Here is a 26,201-nt window from a genome sequence, read left to right on the forward strand (position 1 = left end):
GGTTCTGCCGCCTCATTGATTAGTTTCACCTTTAATGCATTCTGACCGGGCACACATTTTGGTGTTGGCATCATGTCGTGCTTTAGCTATTGAAAATAGCAGATCTACAAGCTCATATCGCGCCACCGAGTGGCGCGATACGAGCTTGTAGGTCTGCTATTTTTTGAAAAATCGAAGAACGACTGACATTTTTAGAATCTGATCTCAGGTCAGAATGGGTCAATCAGACCAGTGTGTGTCCAGTGGAAACCTCGTATGAATCTGATCTCAGGTCAGAATGGGTTAATGCACAGCACACAACTCTGGCCGCCACTGCAGATGTCCTGACTTAGATAGCTTTTCAATGACATACTGTACTGCGGCTTGGCTTTGCAATTCTATGGCAATAGGCCTACAGTGCAATGCAATCATTACAGGGGATTCTCATTGGCCCTGTCTGCGTGGCTGGGGCCCACAATCTATCCTTCCTTCCCAGCACATTGCAGTGCTTCCATGCATTAAAGCGGAGCCAAGGGGGATCCCAACAGATGTTGAATGGTTGTTTTGTCTTGAGTACATTAGTGCCCTTTTTCCAGCTTGAAGGTGATATGGAGTAGAAACCACATTAGGACTCTCCCTTTGTTCTTATAGTTTACAGCTGTGAGTGGCAGTCAGATCAAATTAGAAATTCCTATTCTGTATATTTTGGGGATGGTAACCCATCTTGTGCTTGTGTGTTCTGAAGTCATAAAGCCTGGTTTATACATGCAGTCGTTGTGTGTCGGTATAGTGTGCTGAAAATAGCCGATTTACAAGCTAATCCTCATAATGCAAAACATTATGAGCTTGAAGATCTATTTTTGTCTCACTGCACCATTGTACAACATAAATATAGCTATGTAAATCAAGCATATACTGTGACTGAAGGTCCGGAATTGAACAGAAGTTCATACCCATAGGTAATTCATAATGTGTTAATTAGGATGGGGGCCGAGTTCAATCCAGGAACCAGACTGAAGTCATGAAGTACATTTTCTGATCATTATAAAGACAGTCATCCCTTAAGAATAGTGTCTTTGCTATACATATATATCAATACTTTAGCACTAGACGTGTTCCGAGAAGATTGTGGTGGAGAGAAACAGAAAGCCAGTGCATTTGTATTCACAGAGCCACCGCAGTGTCTGACTGCAAGGTCAGTCTCCATGTGGACAATGTGCCAGAAGCCTCACAGGACAAGCAGATGCAAAGAATCTCAAGTGGTTCTTAACCCATTCTGACCGGCGGGCACCCATTTTGGTGTTGGCATCATGTTATGCTTTAGCTATTGAAAAATAGCAGATCTACAAGCTCATATCGCGCCACCGAGTGGCGCGATACGAGCTTGTAGGTCTGCTATTTTTGAAAAATCGAAGAGCGACTGACATTTTTAGAATCTGATCTCAGGTCAGAATGGGTTCATCAGACCAGTGTGTGTCCGGCGGAAACCTCGTATGAATCTGATCTCAGGTCAGAATGGGTTAACTGCCAAGGTATCAACATACCGTATGTCAGCCGGATGGACGTGTCAATTTAAGCGTGTCACTCGCTACATGCTGAGCCTTGAGCGGCGCTCCCTGCATCCATTTCCTGTGCCCCATGTCCAAAGTGTTTGTCACCCTGTGTCAGTCACATATTGCTATAGTTTCTCCCTCTCCGCAGTGGTACTGCCCCCCCCCCCCCCTCCTCTGTACTTGGAGGAAATGTTGTTCTTCATGAACAGTACACTGGGTCACTCAGTCGATGGTGCCAGAGGTCCGGCTGGGGGTCGAGCATGCTGACAGGGGTGGCCCATTGTCCCGGCTCCATGATGGAATGCTCAGCGGACTTCCTGCTATAAGCCCATGCGTGGCTCTCGGAGGAAGAAGTTCAAAGGTGGAGTTAGAATAGGAGAAAGGATGGAGAGAAGAGAAGATGGAGGGAAGAGTGGTGGTGTCGCGGTACAGAAGAAAGGCAGCTGAGTCAAATAGAGTTGTTTTTATCGGTGGTTGGACTCAGGGATTAATCAATACAGGAGTCATTGTGTGAGAGTGCAGGGCTGATGGGATGCACTATGTGACTCAGAATCACAAAGGTCCACTTGATGGAGTCTGTGCTGCAGATGAAACGGTCCATTATGTACATATTTGCTCTGGGACATTATTCAGCAGAGGGACTAATCCGAATATTAACCTGCATTCTGACCTGAGATCAGATTCATACAAGGTTTCCGCCGGACACACACTGGTCTGATGAACCCATTCTGACCTGAGATCAGATTCTAGAAATGTCAGTCGTTCTTCGATTTTTTCAAAAATAGCAGACCTACAAGCTCATATCGCACCACTCGGTGGCGCGATATGAGCTTGTAGATCTGCTATTTTTCAATAGCTAAAGCATAACATGATGCTGACACCAAAATGGGTGCCCGGTCAGGTTTAGGAATATTATTATTGCATCATCAAAGCTGCACACACAGTAAAATCCTTGGTGTTAATATTACTTTGAGAATAAGTATATAAAAATGGAACAAAATGGACCTGTAAAGTCAGTGTTAATTCAAGTCTCAGAGTCTTAACACTGCAAGATTTTATTTTGTGCTGTGTGCCCATTCCTTGTCAGCAACGATGTAACACTTGACCGTGATATATAACAATCGTGAGAAGATTTTAATGAAAGCTCTCTGATTAACAATTATACATTATTCTTTTTGTGAATTTTGAAACATGATTTAATTAACAGCTTTTTTTTTTACAGCAGTGAAAACTTGCACATTCGCAAAAGAAAGCTGAAGGAAACCCACCACAGGTTTAATTATGTATGCTGGGTGAGTCAGAAATATGTCCAAATTGCTGAATAGGCCCATTTAACTTTTGACCATGAGGCCAAAAATCCAACTATAACGTTCACCAATGGTTTAGTTTTGGTTTTAATGAATCACACATAATCTTCATAACAGGTCCTGTTAATCATCATATTCTGTGAAGAATATGATGATTATAGACTTGTGTGCATATAAAGTTGGACCTGTCAGTAGCAGGCTCTCTCAAGAAGACATCCATACCTCCTCCTTGTGAATTTTGTTTTGGACTAATTTCCTCCATAAGAGTCCTATATACTGTATACCTACTTAGGCTACATAGTCCTGTGATGAGATAATTTTGCACTTGACCTGCTGACTAGTGGCTACTGATCAGTAGCTACAGTAAGACACTGTAAAACTAAATAAATGAACTTAATAAACAAACAAACAAACAAACAAACAAGTAATCAATCAATCAATCAATCAATCGTTTTGAGGCCAAATTCAATATCAGAGAGGATGTTGCATCGTTTTGATTTGCTAATGTATTGCTGTCAATGGTTCAAAAGGTAGTGGTGGAGGAGTCAGGAGTGGGGTGGGGGCTATAAAGTGCTTTGGCTGTCGCGCGAGCTGCATTAACCTGCTAGCCAGCTGGAAGTGATTAGCGTTGATTAGTGTTCCCTCTCTTTTGCACTGGTGGATGTAATGGTGACAAAGCTCAGCTGGGTAGCTACAGCTGGGTAGCAGTGGATGGACATAATAGTTTATAGTACGGTTATTAAAATTGACGTGAGGACTCGAGGAGATAGCCTACGTGACGACTAGAGTTGACGACTGCTAGCCTGCAACAGCCAAGCAACAAGTTAACCATCAATTTATCTAGTATTTAATGCACTGTCTGTCATGTTAAATGACAGAGCAGGCAGGCAGCTCCCGTCGAACATTGACCGTGGAACAACAGGACTGTCTGGAGGATTGTTTTAGTAGGCGCTCGCTTCAGTTAGCCCTACTAAAACATAGTCCAGAGCGGACAGGTGAGGCCCATTACGTAAGTAATGACTTGACTATACTTTCACACTGGCGCTTATATATACCTACAACAAAAACAAAGTTATGAATAATAGTATTATTAATAATAAGCTGGCGTCATAATTGTAGAAAGGGTTATTTAGGCTAATTCACTAGAGAATCCCATGAAATGGATGGATTAACTGACTATATATGTTTCCGCTCAGGTGAATGAAATGAAAATCACATGATAAAACTCGACCTGCAGCAGCTCAAATGATTGGTAAGTTGTTTTATTTTTTATTCTATTAGGCTATTCAGTTAATTCGTTGTACAAAAATGTTTCTGGCTTTTGAATGAATGAATGTAGGCCTACAATATGTGCACTGCATATTTTGTGTATTAGGCTACAATGGTTCACATAGACCTGCACTTATTTTAAAATTGAAAGATGTTACATTGTAATTGTAGCCATTATAGCCTGGCTCCAGCCCTGAATCGCTACCATTAAAATAATGAAGTGAAACGAAATGAAAATATGTCAGACTAGGAGCCATTTATTGTTGGCATAATTAAATATATATATATGCATATATTTTGCTATTTAACTTTCAGACACCTGTGGTCTGGATGGACAAATGTTATAGAAGGCACAGTGCAGTAGGGAAGAGGTCTTGAGGGGAGCACAAACACAGTGGTTTCCAAACTGGTCCCCAATTTATTATTATTTTTATATACTTTATAAATATACTTTTTTTGGGGGGTGTTTTCTCACTCAATAGTAAGCAAACCAAGTGTATACACTATACAGGGTATCTGCACATTTCTAGTTTCAAGTTTAAATAGCCTACAATCAATCACTTTTAATACAAAATTAGCCAAATTCTCAAATATTATCATGTAACGCCAGGGCTCCACTGGGCGCGTTGCGTCTCCGTCGCGTCCTGCTCGCGTCATGACAACGTCAACGTCACGCTAGAGGTGCTCCACCGCGGGCTTTTGAAAACTGCGCGTCAGCAACATTTTTTTATACATGACTGGACGTCATTTTTGCGTGTGTCAAAAAACGAACCGGGGCAATTTTTTAGTCACTGAACGCAGCACAACGCAACGCGGGCAGTGGAGCCACCCTCCATTGATTAAAAGGGAACATTCCCGACACTGACGGAGACGCAGACGCGCCCAGTGGAGCCCTGGCGTAAGAAAGAGGCAAACATTGTGAAAATTGTCGATCTACAAGTGCGGCAATTTTCAGCAGAGAACACTGGCGTCGCCAAATTTGGAGCGACGCGGCGCCCCTCTGCACTGCTATTGGTTTAGCGAAATACAAGGTTGGCCTACATCGACTGCCGGACAGTGGTACGTCCCCCTTCTTAAATATAGGCTAGGCCCATGTCCAGAGACAATAACTACTTTTTTTTTTTTTTTTTTTTTTTTTGCGGCTTACGCCTTTTTTATTGATTTTTGAAGGGACAGACAGTAGGCTGACAGGAAACGGGAGAGAGATGGGGGGATGACATGCAGTAAAGGCCGTGTCGGGTCCGGGAGTCGAAACCCGCGGCACACCGCGACTGGATCACCAGTCCGGTGCCCAGACCGTTACGCTACGGCCTGGGCCACAATAACTACTTTTAACACATAATCACATTTAACCCTTGTATAATTCACATTTAAATCATTACTCATCATCCACAATAATTCACATATTTACAAAACCCTACATTGGTCTGATCCAGTGGGATGGACTGAGCATGCTCCCTACAATGGAGTCAGGCACTATAAAAGGCAGCCTCATGCTACAATCGGGTCCTTCCCCACTGGCCGGCACCAAGAAACGCATGTCAAACATTCTCCAAACATGATTCACAACTTGGAGAATAAAGGTGAGACTTTAACCCATTGTTGTGTCCTCATACATACATACAGTCATTAAACATATATTTTTTACATATATTTGGGAGAACACAAGAAACAGTCTTATGTCAACTATTCAGTGGCAGGGTAATCTGCCACACTCCCCCCACTGCTATACCACTTTTCCTGCTTGGCTCGCCCAGGCTTTTTTTCCTTTTGAAAACAAAATGCCTGCTGTTTCCGAGCCTAGGGGCCGGGCTACACTGGGGACGGAATTGGCGTGGAATTGCGCCGCACCGTTCATGGGAGTCTGCAATGGTACACTGCCACTATAATCAATGGAACCCGGCTACACCGAGCGCGGGTGTGATGCGCAGGTTGAAGGTTGTCTGCTGGGGTCAGCCACCTCGCCTTCAGAGGAAAAACAAAAAAAAAGTAAATACGGCCGTCGGCCGCGGTACGGTTCCATCCCCAGTGTGCTACTATTGTGTCCGTAGGAAACGATTTCCTAGGAAGCGCTTGCTTTACAGTTTACACCGCGGCATATAACCACTTGTGTGCGGTCAAAATGACCACAGCAGAGCGCTCCCTACGCCACTGACAACCAATCACAAGCCGAGTTTTGAAATCGTCTCCTATAGACACAATATGCGACCCCAGTGTAGCCCAGCTGTAACCCTTGCATTGCAGACAGACAACCTCAGACAAAGACTGCTAAAAGGCAATATCAACTGGAAATCTGTTGTTTGTTTTGTGTCTGCGCAGGTCCAGGATCACTCCCACCTGTGTAGTAATGGTGAAGGAAAGTGGACGCTGACATTGGATCGTATTAGAAACATTGCCATTACAGGCAACTTTTGTCAATATCGGCATGCCATTACAGGTAACTTTTGTCAATTTGGGCACGTTGGTAATAGTCCAGGTCAGGGGTAGGCAACCTTTATTATCAGAAGAGCAATCTTTGGCCCAAAAACGTATTTATCTGGAGCCGCAAAATAAAGTTTGCTTTAATAAAGCAAACTTTAATTATTTGGGATTAAATAATATTATCAAGTATACTGTACCAGTAAGCCAGCAGCATTGGTGGTGAAAGAATAACTTTGTACAAATTCAATAATAAATTATGATTAAATGTCAAAATTAATTAATTAATTAAGAAAAGAAAACCTCATTCCTTTTCATACTTCTTTGCCGTAGCAACTGGGAGCCACGGGAGAGGGCCTATAAGAGAGGAGAGGGCCTATAAGAGAGGAGAGGGCCTATAAGAGAGGAGAGGGCCTATAAGAGAGGAGAGGGCCTATAAGAGAGGAGAGGGCCTATAAGAGAGGAGAGGGCCTATAAGAGAGGAGAGGGTAAATGGTAAATGGTGCATTTATATAGCGCCTTTATTCAAGGCGCTTTACAGAGATTGTGCATTACATTCACCCATTCACACACACATTCATACACCGATGGCAGCGGAAACCATGCAAGGCACCAACTAGCACATCAGGAGCAATTAGGGGTTCAGTGTCTTGCTCAAGGACACTTCGACAGTAACTCTGGGGGAGCCCGGGTTCGAACTGGCAACCTTACGGTTACCATCCAGGCACTCTACCCCTGATCCACCGCCACCCCAGAGGGCCTATAAGAGCCTCATGTAGAGCCGCAGGTTGCCCACCCCTGGTCCAGGCCAAGGTTTAAACTTTTGCCCATAGCACAAAAATATTAACCATAACCGCTTGTATGTGAATGGGTAAAAAATATAGTCAAAAAGGAATATATCAGGTCAGGGGAGAAAATGAACAGCGATTGGTTAATGGGGGACACTATAAAAAGTACTGAATGTCTACTAGTCGTCTAGCTCAGACCAAATAGCCATGATGACCCAAGTTGAAACTTGCAAGTTCAGAATTCCCCAAATAAAACTAAAACTGGACAGAGGTGCCGAGCTGCTGAGATTATGAAATAACAACAATAATGTGATGCATTCTTAAAGTTGTTGCATTGCGATTCAACAAGTCGATACTCATGGGACACAATCAGCCGGCTTATTTTTGAAGTGATGTGGTTGCACATACAGTGCAGACAAGCCTAATGGTTGAGGATAATTGGGCTTCTGATGTTGTTTGTGGTCATTTTTTGATGGCAAATTCCTGCATTTGATTCCCAAATCTGTACAATTGTGTAAGAAAAGTTTTTTGGGTCCTGACTTTGGTTGCTTAGGTGACAAGATTACAGAAAGACAGGTTAAATGATGTACACATTGGTTTGATTATAGGCGTTTTGGTCAATGAATGGAAAGAAGTCCGCATGATGTGTTAACTGAAAGCTGAGACATCATCTGCAGCTCTCTTCTGATTGGTGAGTCAATTATTTTATTGTATTGAGTACTGTTATTTTTATTTATCCCCCCCCAATTGAGTCAGTTGCCCCCACAACAACACACACACACACACACACACACACACACACACACACACACACACACACACACACACACACACACACACACACACACACACACACACACACACACACACACACACACCTTGTACTGCGTTCTCTGGCTGATTGCTGCCAACACTGTGAACCTGGAGTGTAGACAGCCACATTATGTGACATGCCATTTCTTTTCACGTGACCGCAAGGAATTTCTTTGGGGCCCATTTTCCACAAGTTCCAGAACGGGTTCCGTTCTAGATTATTGGAACTTTGGAACCAACGCGTAGGGTTCTGAACCAATTCATTTTCAGTGGAAGACACTCTGAACTGGTTCGATATTGGGCAGGAAAAGGGGTCTGGGGAAAGCACTAGGTTCACACTATCTCTCCCAGCGCCCCTCCCGCTGAACAGGAGCCTCAGCCAACAAGTGAGAGTCATTAGTGCAGCGACAAGGACACAGTCCCCTCCAACCTTCCCACCTGCCAACACTTGTGTTTGTTCGGGTGTTGTTGGGGCAACAAGCCAGAGGCTCGTGTGCTATAACGAACCTCTGGGATGGTGGGTGAGAGTTTTACCTCTATGCCACCCTTCCTGTTCACCCCATCCTAACCCAGAATTCTGTTCTCTATGGATTCATGTTCCCTGGTTGGTGCCGTGACACTCGCCATAGGGGTCGTTGAGCCAGCTGTGATTGCATGTTCTACTTTGTGAAGTAATGCATGGCCAAAATGAGGCTTCTTGTGTTGTTTGTGCCATTTTTTTGATTGCAAGTTTTGTTGTACATGCTGTTAGTGTGTGGCCATCGTTTGGATGCCGATGTTCGATTTGGTTATGTAAGAGTTTACAGAAACAGAGTGTTCATTTAATTGAGAGCCTGTGAAGATTCAATTCTCACACTAAATTGTGTAGGTCCCAGGTTGGCCTTTTGACTTTGGTGTTGAACTAAAATGTTATGGTTCTTTGAAATACGCATAGAATATATATAAATATGATATGAATAGCTGGCCGTAGCACAGCAAAATATTAATACTCTACTACCAATGGAACAAATGAATGACAAATGAAAGCCATTCTTACTGAATGAATAACATTTTCAGTATTATTATTGTATAGACTATAGAACGTCTTTTTTTTCAGGATCCCAATGAAAAATCCTAAATAGCCAACAGGCAAACTTATTGTCACACAGTGCTTGGACACCCTGTGGAAGTGGGGGAACAAAATTGTGGGTTAAAAAACCAAACAAACAAAAGACAGCAAAGATGCATGTGTAAGAATAATATTTATTCGTGATTCCTTTAATTGGTACTGAGACATCTTCTGTCTCTCAATGCTAGCCAGTAGCCACTGTCTGAGGACGGTGATGATAATAAAAAGGTGTAATTTTAGAGCTCCATGTAATTGTCCTCATGAATATATATTGGTTTGTTTCCACAAGCTCAGATTTTCACCTTCACATCTAATCAACACCCAGTCATTCTTGTTAAGCCACAAACGAGTAAAAAAATATATAAAAAAGAAACTGCTGACTTATGGCTTCATAGACACAACCACCCTTTCCCTCTATAAACAATACAAATAAATAGACTATAACTTTTGTAAAGAGTAAGCTGAATCTCTCAACCGAGACGACGTTGAAAAGGCTGCTGTCATTCTCAAAGTTCTTAAGTTGGAAGACTTGTACTGACTGACAACGATCACTATGAATCCGCCTCTCAAGATTGCGATGCCTGAAGTCATAGAGAAGTTGTAATTGGGGTCATATATGCGAGATGTTTAATTCCCCGCCCTTTAGAATGGCATGATACAGCGACTGTGTAATGTGCATTATATCACTTGGAAAAAAAGTTGGACGTTAACAGGCAGTTAATGAACAGCAGCCACCCCGCCGCAACACTTTGCTTGTCGTAACACGTGTTTGACTGTGAAATAATTGGTAGGGCTTAAGAAAGTACTCTTATAAGTGTGTGAGCAGGTGGCAGGCTGTCCCAACAAATCATTTTCTTTTTTTTAGAGAATGAAAATTGGTAATGTTTAGAAATGGAGACGTAAGAACTAAGAAGGAAGTGGCGCGCTGCAAGACGTGAAGAAGTGAAGCGTGTCTCTGCATTAGTATAGTTCCACTTGACTAGTTAAAATGACAAGCCCAATTATTCTGCTTAACATTCCATCATTATTGATAATGATGTTTCCTGATTGAAATTAAGTTTAATTGAGATTTTGGTACAATTAAGCAATATTACACGAGAGGGTGTTTGTTACCGTCATTAATGGCATGCCTGTGTTGCTGCAAGAACGTGCTGAAAAGGCGAGTTATGTAAGCAGCGCAGAAGTGTTTAATGAGTGTGTCATGATGAAGCCACTACGACCACAAATGACCCAAGAAACTAGCTAGCCTAGCCACCGAGTCTGCTCCGCTCTGGGAGAACAACATGGCTGAATTATTTGTTTTAAAGGACCACTTCACCACTTTTCAACCTATCTTCATATAATAGGTCCTCACTAATAATCATGAAATCATGGCGCAATTTTTTTCTACTCAGTCTGTGTCTCATAGGAGGGCTGTGGGCAGTTTAGAAACCGTCTTCCAGTGACATCATCATTAGGCAGATTTTTTTTTACAAAATTGTTTAGATTTTCATTATCGTGAGAACGATGGCTTCCATTTTCGCATTGCAACTTTTCAGGACTAGACAGCCTGCAGTTTCTATTAGCTTGTATTCCCCATCGATGATGTCACTGGAAGACGGTTTCTAAACTGCCCACAGCCCTCCTATGAGACACAGACCGAGTAGAAAATAATTTCGCCATTTTTTTCAAGATTATTATTGAGGACCTATTATATGAAGATAGGTTGAAAAGTGGTGAAGTGGTCCTTTAATTAGGCGTTCTTCCTCGAAACAACCTGTTGTATAACGTGTGAATGGATACAGTAACACACATTACAAAGCACTTTGGTTAATGATGATATAGAAATGTAGACCAGTTCTATAATATTCGTAATGTCTTTGTTGCTCTTGACCGTGCTCTTGCACTTGACGGTGTGATATCTCTGGTCAAATGGTATGTGATAATGACCAGTGATTTGCCTCTGTGATGGATGGGGAGATGGGCTGTACAATGTAATGGGTCTTTACCGATAAAGAGACTAGGGCAAGACTGAATAAGATTTTTTAATCCATCAAGGTTCATAACTATAAAAAAATCATGATCTTCCATTATTTTCTATAAAATGTGCATTCCATGTATTCATGTTTTGCATCATCCACACTCGAATGACACTCTCGGTCATTCAAAAACGTTTGTGTGTCCTGTCACTACACAGCACACTGTCTAATAACACAGAAGTACAAATAAAAGTCATAGTACAGTTGCATATCACCTAGGGATGCACCATAGATGTGTTATAGAAATGTCACTTTAATATTGTAAAATATTCCGAATGCATTACGTTGAAAAAGAAATAATGACCCCTTCAAAAACCTCAATTTCCATATTCTAGGTTAGAGCCTAAAAGGAATTCTGTCCCTCTAATGAATCTGAAGGTACTCTTTGCCAAAGGGAAATCTCAGCAGGCTTTTGGCCTTACCCCCGGCCATAGGGCCTATCTTAAATAGCCACAGGATATCTGATCCATGCAGAGGCAGCCGTCAGCCGAACACGATTGCCTGCTGCCCTGCTCCCCTCCGGGGTGCAGAATATGTAACTGTCTTGGACGACCAGGAGATTTTATGCACCTTGTGTGTGACTGTGTGGTGTTCGTCCACCATCTTTGTTTGTCCCGTTGTTTGTGTCTGTCTGTTTGATTGTGTTCATCTCTCTTATGTGTGTTTTCTGTCTTGAATAGAATCTGTTCAAATGTACTGTATAATATGTGTAATGTTGAATTGTATGTTTATGACATTTAGGAAAAGTTCAAGAAAAAGGCGGAGCCATCTATGAGCTTCCTTTTCAAAGTTAATTGAGTTCAAAGTGTGCGTGCGCGCGTGTGTTCGCCGCACAATGACAGCACAGTCACAGATGAGCTGAGAGGATCAGGTCACTGTGAACCCACTGAGTTGCAAACAGAAGAAAGTGGAGGGAGAGGGAGAGGGAGAGGGAGAGAGGGTGGCGGGGGATCGTAGGGAAATGGAGTGTCATTGCATTTCACCTTCATTAGCCACCGGCCATCCTATGTCCACACCCGGCCGCACGGTAGTTAGACTAACTGCCTCTGCTGCTGCCTTCCCGTAATGACAGTAGAGGAAGTTCCAGGGGTCATGTGCCTACCTCGCATGTTGGGGTCAGTAATCAGCCATGTGCTCATTTATTGGGCATTTCAGTGTTGCTGTAGGGGGGGAAAAACACTGCTAACTAAGTTTTGGAGACTTTTCTGTTATGTTCGTACTTCAAATGAAGGTCAACTTAGTCCTTAGGATGTGTGGTGAATGTTATGAAACTAGGGCTGCCCGAACTTCCAAAATGCGTGGTACAAAATTGAGAAATAGCCTTAGGCGGGCTATCTGAATTTGCAAACGGCATTGACATATTGTGTTGTGCAAGAAAGTATAATGTAAAAAAAATGTAAAGGTTTCTGATAGTGTATCTGTGATAATATGCGAATATATACCTAACATCAGTGTGGCGCCTTTATTAAAATGTGTGTTTTTATAGAGCCAGGACCTTGGAGAAATACTTAGCTGACACATAATATAATGAAAGTCAGTGCAGACCAATATCCACATGTTGGAACCTCTTCAATGGTTTTATTCTGCTGCTTTGAGACATGCTGCTTTCAAACATGCCCAGTTCTTTTCCACCACTACTAAACGTTGTCAAGCCAAGTCACAAAGTGCCACACAGTGTGTTACGGTCGATGATAAATAAAAGCTACAACAATAAAAAATATCAATTTCAGGCATGAATTAAAAAAAAAAACATGCTGCAAAGGATTAACAGTAACACAGCCAAATTCAACAAGTCTGAAGGGACTGACGAAAAATATTAAATGCACAGTTAATTATTAAGTGATGAGCTACAAAGTAGTAGCTCTCGATTTCAGTGCTTTTTTTTATTGACGGATCATTGTTTTGATACAGTTGTTAATGCCATTTGCATGAAAATGAACGACCATTGAAAACCTTGATAGCAGTGATTTAAGTCCTCTGGATAATTTTGTGTGTGTGTGTGTGTGTGTGTGTGTGTGTGTGTGTGCCTCTGCCTCTAAATGAGAGAGATGCCGTGTAAATGTGCTCCTTTAGAAGTACCAGTGGGACATACTGTGATAAGAATTCTCTCAACGCAACCTCTCCATGCTTGGTTGACCGCTCTAAACTAAACGCATTTACTATCGGGAACACGCGACTTTATAACCGCTTTCTGATTAGGTAACCCTGTCTTTTAAAATGATACAAATTGCAGTATTCATTTGTTAACCTCACTAATTCACGAGAATGGTAAGAAGGTGTTCAATAGATATCGGTTGGCTCTTATACTGTATATAAATCTCTCCTAGGGCTGGTTCTTCCTTATCTGTGTTTATACATGTGTGGAAACAAAAAATCAATATGGCCTGCGCTTTCACAACAGTGCAAATGTTGCTCCCCAGAGTTAGAGCATAATTAGGCAAAAAAAAAAAAGCTTTTAAATGAGCTTCGCCTTTTATACTAGAATAATTTCCAGAAGGACATGAAACTGTCGGATCTGAATTAATATGGAGGAGTTTAAGGTTACATTTTAAAGGATTGAGAAAATGGTACTCTTTGTCAGTGTGATTGCTCCTAAATTGTTTGCTGAAAATGTTGACCCGGTATTGCATTATATGAACTGGATTTTGTAATCCCTCGGTTACTATTTTCACTCTAGAAAAATGGCTAAATAAAGGATGTACAGTAATGCTGAGATTTGAAAATGTTTGCACAGTCAGAAGTGCCAGACACTTGCAGGGAGTGGACTTCAAAATACAGGTGTGTGTGTGTGTGCACGTCGTGCACACACACACACACACACACGCACACGCACACGCGCATTGCCTGCATTGTATGCATTGCCACATACAGTAGATAAATCACTTGATGAGTTTATAGTGTTGTTGTGGTGGACTGCAGAGAATTGCTTTGTCTGTGGGAATTCAGTGCCTTTGTGTAAATAATTTTGTACAGTTCAATTAATCATCAGGCAGTAATTTAAGTATTTAGGCCAGTGATTACAGTAATCCGATTGGTTAAAAAAAAGTTCCAGTTTAATTGGGTTATTAAATATCAGTTGACATTTTTGTTTGCACTACAAAGTAGAGCAGTTGGTTCTCCAGAGCTTACATAGATGTCATCTAATCTAAGGTTTCGTACCTCCAAAATTTGAAGAATTGTTTCAAGTTAACACGGCCGCCTCCAGTCCACGTTCACATAATGGGGGAAAGATGTTGTTTGTGTGTCCGTTTGTCTACGAGTCTGCTGGGAGAAATCATAACCAGTTGTACTGTATGTGCTAAAATGGGATAGCTGTGTATTATCCCAATGGTTTTTGTCAATTGCGTCTTATTTTGCTTCTTGCGCTATATTTTGTCGGCAATTCATATATAGAAATATATATATATATATATATATATATATATATATACTGTAGCAGTTCCAATCTCCTCTGAGGCATGCCCTAGATGAAACAAAGAATACACCTCAAGTGGTCTCCAGGGGACCCGGTCTATCTCACTAGCTCCAGGAAGATTGACAAGTGAGCATTATTTTTCACAGGAAAGTGGCAGGGAGTCCCTTATGTGATATGGAGGCATGTGAAGGGCTGCTCTCCATCTTTCTTTTTTTTCTCCACAGCTCTGCTATTCAGTTCAGGCCTCTGAGCATTTAAATGATCAGAATTCTGCAACATGGCTGTCTGCCCCTGTACTGTCAAATTTGGACGGATACATTTCAGCAAGAGAGAGGTAGACATGTGCACTACACACACACACTCTAGACGTATATATGTGCTCACATAACCCACAACAGAAACGCACACTCCTCTCCCGCGCGCACACTTGCGCGGGCTCGCACACGCGTGCACACATAACACTCTTGCCCGTACGTAAGTCCAGAGTCACTTCTCTAGACGGGCAGACGCCTCTCGGCATATCTGGGCTGAGAAGTGGGAAAAATGGTGCTCCTCGGTGGAGAAGCAGTCAGTCATGCTGCTGTCCAAAAGCAGCAGCTATCTACTCTGTGAGTGACTGGAGGGCAAGAGGCCAGGGCCTTTTTTTATGGTCAACTTTCACTCAGAGACGAGACGCACAAAGTACCCAGTGGTAGGTTTACTGGCTCAACCCCCCCCCCCCCCTCCTATTTTCACGCCGTGTCAATGCCGAATCAAATGGCTACTACTACTTTGTACTACTTTTAACAACAGGACAGCTTTAACTGTTAAAGGACCACTTCACCACTTTTCAACCTATCTTCATATAATAGGTCCTCACTAATAATCATGATACAATGGCACGATTTTTTTCTACTCAGTCTGTGTCTCATAGGAGGGCTGTGGGCAGTTTAGAAACCGTCTTCCAGTGACATCATCATTAGACAGATTATTTTTTAAACAAGATTATTTTTACAAAAATGTTTAGATTTCCATTATTGTGAGAAAGATGGCTTCCATTTTCGCATTGCAACTTTTCAGGACTAGAAAGCCTGCAGTTTCTATTAGCTTGGATTCCCCATCGATGATGTCACTGGAAGACGGTTTCTGAACTGCCCACAGCCCTCCTATGAGACACAGACCGAGTAGAAAAAATTTGCGCCATTTTTTCATGATTATTAGTGAGGACCTATTATATGAAGATAGGTTGAGAAGTGGTGAAGTGGTCCTTTAACCTGAGCCTATACGGTAAGCATGCACACTTACAGCAGTAGGAGTAGGCTATGGCTCCAGTAGGCTACTGCTGCTGTGAGGTGTTCTGCACACAAGAAGAATGCCTCCTCCTCCTCCATCAAAGAACCGATTCATCCGTCTAAACTTTGCACTCCAAAACAAACTTTTTAGTTTCGCTAGAGTGCAGTAAAAGATGTTTGACTATTGAGTCTACTTTTGTGTTTGTGTCTAAAACTCTCATACACTATTTAACAATAGGCTTAGGCTATATCAGCTGTTCTGTGTGCATGCTCGATTATAACGCCGTGGTACCAGTAAAAAAAAAACGCCATGACACCACTGCTCACAAGTCATCTGTGGAAAGCGTATGAGTCATGACCCTTCTCCTGTCTGATGATATCCAGCACTAGTAAATGCATGGCCATAAAGGGATTCAGTAGCCCTTTTCGATGAAGGATATTCTTAGATTATATGATAGCTGTATGCAATCATTTGTTTAAATAATTCAGTGCTGTCTGTAAACTAAATAGGCCTACGCCTGTTTGTGGGTTTTTTTATGACAGCACAGTTCCAAAAAAACGCAAAGGAAATTACAACTTATAACATGTCAATGGTCTAAAAACCCTCTTTCATCCATATCACATGCAGAAACAGAGAGCAGAGTCAACACAGACTGATTACCGCTGATAAGAAAATAAACAAGCCACAGGCAGTCATTGTTAATGACAACACCATAACGTGCCTCCAGGGATCTTGAGCTTGCCAGTTTTCTTGGGGGAAGAAAAAAAAACCCAATTTAGTTACCACAAGCTTGGGCTCTGTCTGCCTGCCTGCCTGCCTGCCTTCTGTTATCAAGGAAAACATGTCTCTCTCCTTCAGCATTATCAGAAATCATTTGAATAAAACTTATTTCTGACCTTATGCTAAATAGTGACATCCATAGCTCATTTGTAGTTGGCTGACTTGAGTCTAATGCGTTCACACTGGCAGCTACATAGCATATTTGTAGCTTTGTAGTTAGCTTTGTATCTGAAGTTGAAACCAGTTCAACTTATTCGTAGTGGTTGTAGCTTTTGTAGCAGCTATGAACGTTGGATCTATCTTTGTATCTTTATGTGGCTAGCGTCCATTGAAAAATAATGGTAGCCTGTATCTTTGTATCGGTCATGAACTGCACACAAATTAATATCCCCTTATTCCAAATAACAAATCTGTTGAAATAATAAGCACTCTGGAGACTGACTAGACTTGTGTGTCACAACAAGTCACCAATTGCTCTTAACTGAGCAAACGCAGTCCTTGGTTTTTCAGACAGAGGAATCGAAGAAGACTGCATTAGGCTAGAGTTTCCTGCCTGTTCCTATGTACATCAGGCTCAAAGGAAAAGATGCTATACTCCCTGAGACTGCAAAGACGTTGGCCAGCACTGATCGATCTGGAAATGTTATTGTTTTGGCGAAGACTTATCCGGAGGTAGCTGTTTTTTGTCTCGGTTTAACTGGATTACGATGCTTAGCAAAAATCCTAAGATTTCACCCACACCCTTCTCCCCAGATGACAAATGGATTTTATTAACTCTTATCGTGTGTCAAATTATAGCGTTTCAGTTGATTAATAAGTCATCGTTCTCTCATGATTCATACAATCATCTCATTCAGTCACACTAATCATAATGACAAAAGTAGATGACACATTTTCTTATACTGTAGTTCAGGAGTGCGTCAAAATAATTAAATGCTATTTGATGTGTACAATGCACTGTTCTGAACCCATTTTAAGGCCTTCAACAGCCCCCCTGCCCTCTAATGTGTGCTGGGCGTTTGTAAATCGCCAACAGATGCAACTTACCACATCTAGATTTTAAGCTGGTCAGCAGAATGTCCGCTTAGGCTGAGTGATGTCACGACACCCCCCCCCCCCCCCCCCTGAAAGCTGACTGGAAAAATTGACATATTGGTCACAAGCGGTCTCATCTGCCGGGGAAATCCAATATCCCATTCTGTCCGGGCACCCATTTTGGTGTTAGCATCATGTTATGCTTTAGCTATTTAAAAATAGCAGATCTACAAGCTCGTATCGCGCCACCGAGTGGCGCGATACGAGCTTGTAGGTCTGCTATTTTTGAAAAATCGAAGAGCGACTGACATTTTTAGAATCTGATCTCAGGTCAGAATGGGTTAATCAGACCAGTGTGTGTCCAGTGGAAACCTCGTATGAATCTGATCTCAGGTCAGAATGGAATATACGCGGGATATCTCTGGGAATCAGCCTGCTTTGCCGTGTGTGCACGGGGTTGTGAAGAGACCTCAGAGTCCTGGAACAGGATATGTGAGCATTAAGAAGCTATGAATGATACACAACATTGACATTCTGAAAGGAGCCTGGTGCTTCTGGAGCTCACCAGGGTGAAATGGATCAAATCAAATATACCGTATCTGAACAGTGATCTAAATCCGTGGGAGTCCCCTTTTCGACTATTTGGATATGAGATGCATCACTAACTTTATTACTAAAGTACCACCATAATGTCATGTTGACTATTGACTGAGCAAAAAGGGTTATAGGCCTACTGTACCTTCGTCAGGCAGCCTCTGTAGACATTTTTAAAGCTCAGCTCAAGACCCACTTCTACAACATTGCCTTTAATTGTCTCCACCAGGCCGAAGGCATGTGGGGAGAGTATGTTTTGCACTTCGTCCGTCCGTGTGTCCGTCCGTGTGTCCGTGTGTCCGTGTGTCCGTGAACAGCTAATCTCGGCCACCGTTAACCCGGTCGATGCCACATTTTGCACACACACTCCCTGGATGCCAACGATGAACCTCTGCCCCAAACTTTCCAGAACGGCCTGTTATAGCGCCACCAGGAGGCCGCTTTGTGCAAAACAAGTTTTTTCACAGTACACCTACAGATTTTGTCCAAACATCACGCAAATTAGTACACAGTCTCTCTAGAGCCATTCAACGAAACGGGTCTTTCAGATTTCTCAGACTCCATCCTGATTGGTTAAGATTGGCTTCCAAAGTTCACAGGAGTGCTCAGTTTCAAACAAAATGCTGCAAATCATGAACACATCGCGTGATTTCCGTGAAATTGTGCACGCACATTCCCACTAGGCCGAGGACGAAATGCCACATGAACAATTTCAACTCAGCCTCAAGGTGGCGCTATAACTGGCCGAAAAGTGTTTTTACCTCTAACTGCACGGATCTGTGGATAACCTGGTGGAGACCTGTGCCCAGAAGGGCACTTTTTCTAGTTGTTTTTTTTTTTGTTTTTTTTTCATGTCCTCACTGTACTGCATTACTGCTTGTTTTTTAATGTCGTTGCCTTGCTTTTCTTTTATTCTCCATTGTTCTGTAAAGCACTTTGAGCTGCATGTCATGAAAGGTGCTATACAAATAAAGTTTTATTATTATTATTATTACAAGGAGGTTGATGTTATGGAAGAATTGAATCTATGGCCTGAAGTGTCTATGACTACTCATTTGTCCTGATCTTTACAAATAACTGACCAATGATGGAGTGACTGCAAGCCATGAACATTCATTGCAGTTTGCTTACTTATTTTCTTAACAGATAGCAGTGTTTGGTTTCGGATGATAAATCCTCATGTTGGAATGCAGGGTTCGAGGGCAATGAACAACTGTAGGCTGTTCAGATTGTGAGAATTATGTTTAAACAAGAACAATCCATTCACTCCTTGCTAGCAAGCAGGAAAAAAAAACATTCTTCAGACGGTGCAATTCAAAGACGACCCACAATGAAACAAGGTCAGACATGTCAAAATCTCCCAGTTGCAGGCAAATACCGTGGATATAGATGTGTGCCACACAGAAGCACTCTGGGGCACTCAGACAAATACAGCTTCAGTTTGTTGTAGATGAGAATTGTTTTTGTCTACTTCCCTTCAGCAAAAGGTCAAGGTCTGTGTGAGGGTGGCTAAAGAGACTCACTGTTGCATAGCAAGTGAGGAAATCAGCAGCTGAGATGGCTAACAAATGTTTGAGATACTGGTGGGTTTAATGCAAAACATGAGACAATCATAATAATCAGAACACTTGTCTCAAAACACTATAGTCCTTGTTAAAGAAAGATCATAGCCCCTCTACCTGTAATAATTATTTCTGAAAAGAAAAATGAACCCTTGAAACTGTCTCCAAATCACAGTGAAGCGACCTTAAGTACCTTTGAAAAGCGCTAGATAAATATTAATGCAATTTAAGGACTTTTAAGAGTCTTTTCTTTTGTAATGCCTCCAAACCGAAAGAAAAGAAAAAGACCATTACTGCATCAAATGTAAGGTAAACTATACTACCAGTAAGACAGCCTGAGGGCGAGAAGTGAGGTCGCGCTGAAACGGAGCTTCTTAATACGGCACAGTTGAGAAGCAGGAGTTAAATGAAACTATTAATACGGCGTCAGTGCAGGTCGGACGTAAAGTTTCTGTACTAGAACTCCATATATGCAGTTCTAGTACAGAGCACCTCATGTTGCAAAACATTGTGAGCTTGTACAGTCGATTGGCTATGTCACTGTGCACAATATTTATCTGTGCGAGCGAGTCAAACAAAACTAAATGCTTCAGCAGATCCTACATTCTATGTGCTCATAAGGGTGGCGGTCCCCAGTGACTGGACGCGTTTTTCTGTGTGGGTGGGTGTGTGTGTGCGTGTGCGCGTGCGTGCGCACGGTACGTTAAAGTCGTATTTCCATTTCTGGCACCACTTACACTCAAGGCAAACACAGGGCCAGTATGTTGATGATTGTCAGCAGTGGCCATTTATCAACTGTCAAGTGTCCGTCCTCTGTGGAGGTAAATACACCCAGTGAATTATGGGTGTTTTACTCTACAGGCAGAATCCCACATGACAGCTGGCAGAAGGCCGTGACAAAATCATTTATGGGGAAATGGTTTATCATGACCATGGTAAACATTGTCCATCACACATACAGCAGAGGAACGGATCGTGTGTGTGTGTGTATCACACATACTGTACAGGAGAGGAACGGATCGTGTGAGTGTGAGTTTGACAGTAGATGGGTCAAAGGATTTATTTAATGTGATGGAGGAAAATAAACAGTATTTCTGCTTGTCTGTGTGCAAAACTGTCACTGGGACCAGGACATAATAGAGAGGGAAACATTTCTCACAACATCACACACATTTCTGAGTGGTGCAACCACTCCAAGGAACAGCAATGTCCGTGTTCACCTATGTGTTCACCTATGACGTTAATGAGCCAATGACTATGAGTACCAGCAGGGGCGCTGTTGTGCCAGAAACAGAGAGAGATAGTATTAGTGCTGCACTGTTGCCTGCTAGAGAGAGAGAGAGAGAGAGAGGGGAGTTGCACCACTCAGTTCACACGGGTGTGATTTTTATAGTAAAGAGAGGAATATCGGAGCAAATTGATGTGTTTCACTGTCGCAGATGAACTTGCACTCACTATTTAACTACGATTAACTTCTTTATGAAGAATACACTTACTGTAAGTATGAATAGCCCATACGTTCGTTCACTGTCATTACTAGCATGGAGCATTGAGACTTGAATATTCCGTTACAAAAAGTGCAAATTAATTTCCGTCTGATTTGCAAGTGTGTGACGCACAGCCCTGCCTGCTTGCATAAACACAGTAGCATTCTGTACCTATACCAGTGCCCTCGGATAATTAATTATTTCTACTCTCAGGCTTGGGAAGCAGTGAGTTGAACTACTGTCCATTTTGTTTCCCAGAGAAGTTAAGTGCTGCTCCTGAAGAAAGATCGTAAAGTGGCTCAGCCAGATGGACAGCCTGTGGAAGACAGAGGGGGGGGGGGGGGGGGCTGCAGCCAGGGTATAGGGGCCACTACCACACCTCAGAGAGGCCCCGCCAGTCATCAACATTTTTGACCCCTCTCCTCCTTTTCTTGACTGCAACAGAGTGCTGGCTGGTGCCGCGTTTCTCCAAGAGCCCTCCAGCAATCCCGGCAGGCATTTACGAACATATGGAGAAATGTATGCTTCCAAAAGCAATAAGTTACCAAGATGGCAAGACTCTCTCTCTGAAAGCATGTAATGCTGTTTGAGTGAGTGAGCGAGTGCGGCTGAGGGGGCGGGTTTAGGTTAGTGATGACGCAGCACATTCATATAAGGGTTTCCGGAGAGTAAATCAATAGGATGACGGTGACTGTGAATAAGGCATTTGAAGTAGGTATAACGTCAATGAAGTGCTAAGTCAGCCAATCTGTATTAAGGCAGGCACCTGTCAGTGCTGAGGCCTAGTCCAACATCATGGCAGGCCACTGTGTGGGATCAGTCACTCCTAGACTACATGCACTTGTTTCCCTGGCTCAGTGGAAATAGTCAGTTCCAAATATCCGGGGCTTGGATCTAGTGGTTTAAAAATGACTGAGACCAGCAGTCGGTCTTTCTTTTTGTGGCTTTCGCCTTTATTTTATATATTTTATGGAGGGACAGACAGTAGGCTGACAGGAAATGGGGAGAGAGATGGGGGGGAAGACATGCAGTAAAGGCCGTCGGGATCGGGAGTTGAACCCGCGGAACACTGCCAGACTGGATTACCAGTGCCTGGACCACTGATCCATGGCTTTTACTCACCCAATCACTTAGGACTTTATGGGTCTGAGATGCACGCCGACTGCATCGTTGTTTTACTGTATGTTTTCCCTGAGAGGACGGTGACATTCAGCCATGTTATTTGTCCTGGCAATCCCCTAAATAACATGGTAAATTACTACCACTGTCCAAGTCCTGAGAAGATTTTTCAGGTGAAGCGATCACTAATGATGCCAAGATTTGATCGGGATATGACCCGGAAAACTCCAAATGATTGTCCAGATATAAGAGTGTCTGAACATGGAGGACAGAGACTGGTGTACTCAGGCGTCAGCCGCCTATACCAAACGGAACTACTTTATATTCCATCGGAGAATAGGACTCTGCTCATGCATTAAAGAATATCTTGTTACAAGAATTGTTATTGAAATGTCTCCACTGAGAATTGCAACAACTCCAAATTGAAAATTTAAAATAATTTCCCCTCAAATGGAAGCCATTATTCTGTCAACGCCATGTCAGGATTGTTTTTTAATTTCTTTCTTATTAATTTTCTTCCAAGACGGAGTGCCAAAGCATACCTTAAAATGTTACGGATCATTTCACTCTTATTAAATGCACTTTCTGATTCTTCCGTCTGGCCTCAATTATTTATATATAAATGACGGTCAGGATAAATTGAGCATCGCTACTGTCAGTTAAATTTGGTTAGTGTCCGCGCACGCACGCACGCACGCACGCACGCACGCACGCACGCACGCACGCTCGTTGCAAGTAGTCTACAGTGTGTTTCCAACGCAGGGATCATTCTTGTCTGAAGTAGAAGAGGAGGAAGTTGTTTAACCCATTCTGACCTGAGATCAGATTCATACGAGGTTTTCCACTGGACACACACTGGTCTGATTAACCCATTCTGACCCGAGATCAGATTCTAAAAATGTCAGTCGTTCTTCGATTTTTTCAAAAATAGCAGACCTACAAGCTCGTATCGCGCCACTCGGTGGCGCGATATGAGCTTGTAGATCTGCTATTTTTAAATAGCTAAAGCATAACATGATGCCAACACCAAAATGGGTGCCTGTCAGAATGGGTTAAAAGGTTGTGCCTCATCATTAGTTTGAGCCAGTTGTGCTTTTTATCTAGTCTGTAACTCATGCAGTAAAATCCTTAAAGGCGTAGTGAAACGGAAATTGTGGACATTTTATTTTGAATTTTCAGACGGTTTTCGAGTTGAAACACCGCTTTGAAGTTTCTGAACCAATCAGAGTGTCACATCCCTTCAGGCGATGGGACGGTAGCTAGGGACAGTAGCTATGCTACGCAGGACAGCATGGAGTGTTGTTTGTTTACAAGTCAGATGGTTGGCCAGCTGTACCAGTTTACTGTTATGTGGCTTATTTCTCCCCTATAATGTATAAGATACATATTTTAGCGTGATGATTAAGTTGAAACCGAGTAATACACTTTCTGGATGTTATCTTGAATGGGAATAAAAACTGAGGATTTCTGTAATCAGTAGCAGCTGTGCTGAACGGATGCTCACATGGGGAATTAAACGGGTGAGCTTAATTTGTATTGGCTTTTATCGATGTGGGCCTCGACACGTCATCACACAGTACATTTAGTTTTCAGGAAGTAATACAAATTTGATTTTATGGACTTTTGATATAAAAATACACAAAAATTAGAATTCGCCCATAATGATGACCACGGATATGGTCTAGAAGTGTGAAAAAGTGTGGTCCTATGCTCAAGGTTCAAGGTTGTCTATTAGTGTCCCCGAAGGGCAAAAGGTTTTACAGCAGGTCATAAGGCTTGAAACACATATAAATACATCAGTCAGACCAAAGTTACTGCTGCTGGTCGCAAGCGTGCGCTGCGCCCGGCCTACTTGCATCTTCAGAAAAGAAAAGAAAAGAAAGAAAGAGAGAGGGGGGGTAAGAAGACATCACATCACATTTCAAGTAAGATGATAATACTCGGCTGTGCAGGCACGTTTCTGGGTGGGGGTGGCGGGGGCTTGGGCCAGGCACAAAAAAGCTCTCTTCCTACGCAAGCATTCGAAGGATGAGCTGCGCGGGGGGAGGAAAAAAAGATAACCTAGGCTGCAGGGGGGGGGGGGGGGGGGGGGGGGGAAGGGCGGCTGTGTGTAAAGACATGTGTGTCCATGAGAACAGTTGGGTGGAAAGTTCATTTCCCATGTGTTTGTGTAAGTGTGTTCCTGGCATATCTCCCCAAGGTCATGTCACGTTGCCTCATTGTCCTGCGTTATCATGGCGGGTTCAGTGGAGACGAACACGGCCCAGACGAAGACACAACAGGTGTCAGGGAGGGTGTGTGAGGGGGGGGGGGGGGGCAGAGGATCTTGTCTTACGCTGTCTCTTCTTGTGGAGATTGTCAATTGGGGGGGGGGGGGGAAATCCAGATTCATGTTTAGAGCGAGGGATAGCAATATGGCTATTTCTCCTCTATGTCCGTTATGGCTCTCTGTCAGTCATGACACTCGGGCGCTGACCTGTTCCAAGATCGTGTCCATCTTCTGGTGCATCTCCCCAAGTGCCCTGCCCAAATCTCTGCTCCAAGGCAACGAGTCTATCATGGCAGGCAGCATAGGGCCTCTGTTCAGCGTTGCCATTTTTCCAATTCTTCGCAAGACCAATGCACAGCCCAATCAGCAGAAATCTTGTCACCATAAATCCAAATAATGCCTCTTCTATGCTGATAGTCGGGGGAAGATCCATCAGCGTATTGAGCAGGCTCTCCAGAACCCAATTTACATGAGAAAAGAATGTTGTCCATCACGTACAGAGACCAGCACACTAATTCCATGATTAGTTCCATGTTTATTATAATGTGTTGTGGATATACAACGTGACCGGACAGTTATTCCTGAAATAATTATTGTCTATCTACAAGCTCACAAAGTATTGATAGATTGCTTTCTATCAATACCTTACATTGCTATTAGACAACAAAGAATAGTTGTTTAATGGTTGTTTAAGTGGTTAAATTATCAAAAGATGTATTTATTCCATTGTTCTACTGTGCAGCCAGCTCAACTTTTTGTCACAGTCCCTGAGGTGTGCTGTGTCCTCATCGTTTGTCCTGGGGCTTTTTACCAAGTTTACTTTTTACCAGCTGTTATGCAATAGCAAGCTGAGTCCAGAGTAATTTAGTCAGAGAGTGGCGACACTAGCGTTGACTCCCATTGTAACATTGGAATGCGGACGTGCTCATTCTATCTCAATGGGATAGCACCTTAGAGCATGGGTTTTCAACAGGTGGTCCGTGGACCACTGGTGGTCCGTGAAGGTGTTGCATGTGGTCCCTGACCATGCATTTAGTAATGTAGGAAAGTGAAGATTCGTATTTGAATTTATTGTATTGACCACAAGTTGAGAAACAATGCAGTAAATAATCTGGTGACAATGACAACCGGATTGCCTGGTTGAGTCACCATTATAAGGAAATGTGCCCATAATGAATCGCAAGTCTCTGCTTACTGAGTCATAGAATAAGTTACAATGAACAGTAACATGAGTTTAATATGTAAGGTTAATTTCTTTCCCCCACACCACGACCATATCCCCCCTCCCAACACAACAATGGTCCCCAGGTTGATTTTCAGTCAGGGTGGTGGTCCCCAGGTTGATTCTCAGTCAGGGTGGTGGTCCCCAGGTTGATTTTCAGTCAGGGTGGTGGTCCCCAGGTTGATTCTCAGTC

Source organism: Protomyctophum parallelum (genome assembly GCF_964188405.1).
Source record: "Protomyctophum parallelum genome assembly, chromosome: 6".
NCBI classification, from domain to species: domain Eukaryota; kingdom Metazoa; phylum Chordata; class Actinopteri; order Myctophiformes; family Myctophidae; genus Protomyctophum; species Protomyctophum parallelum.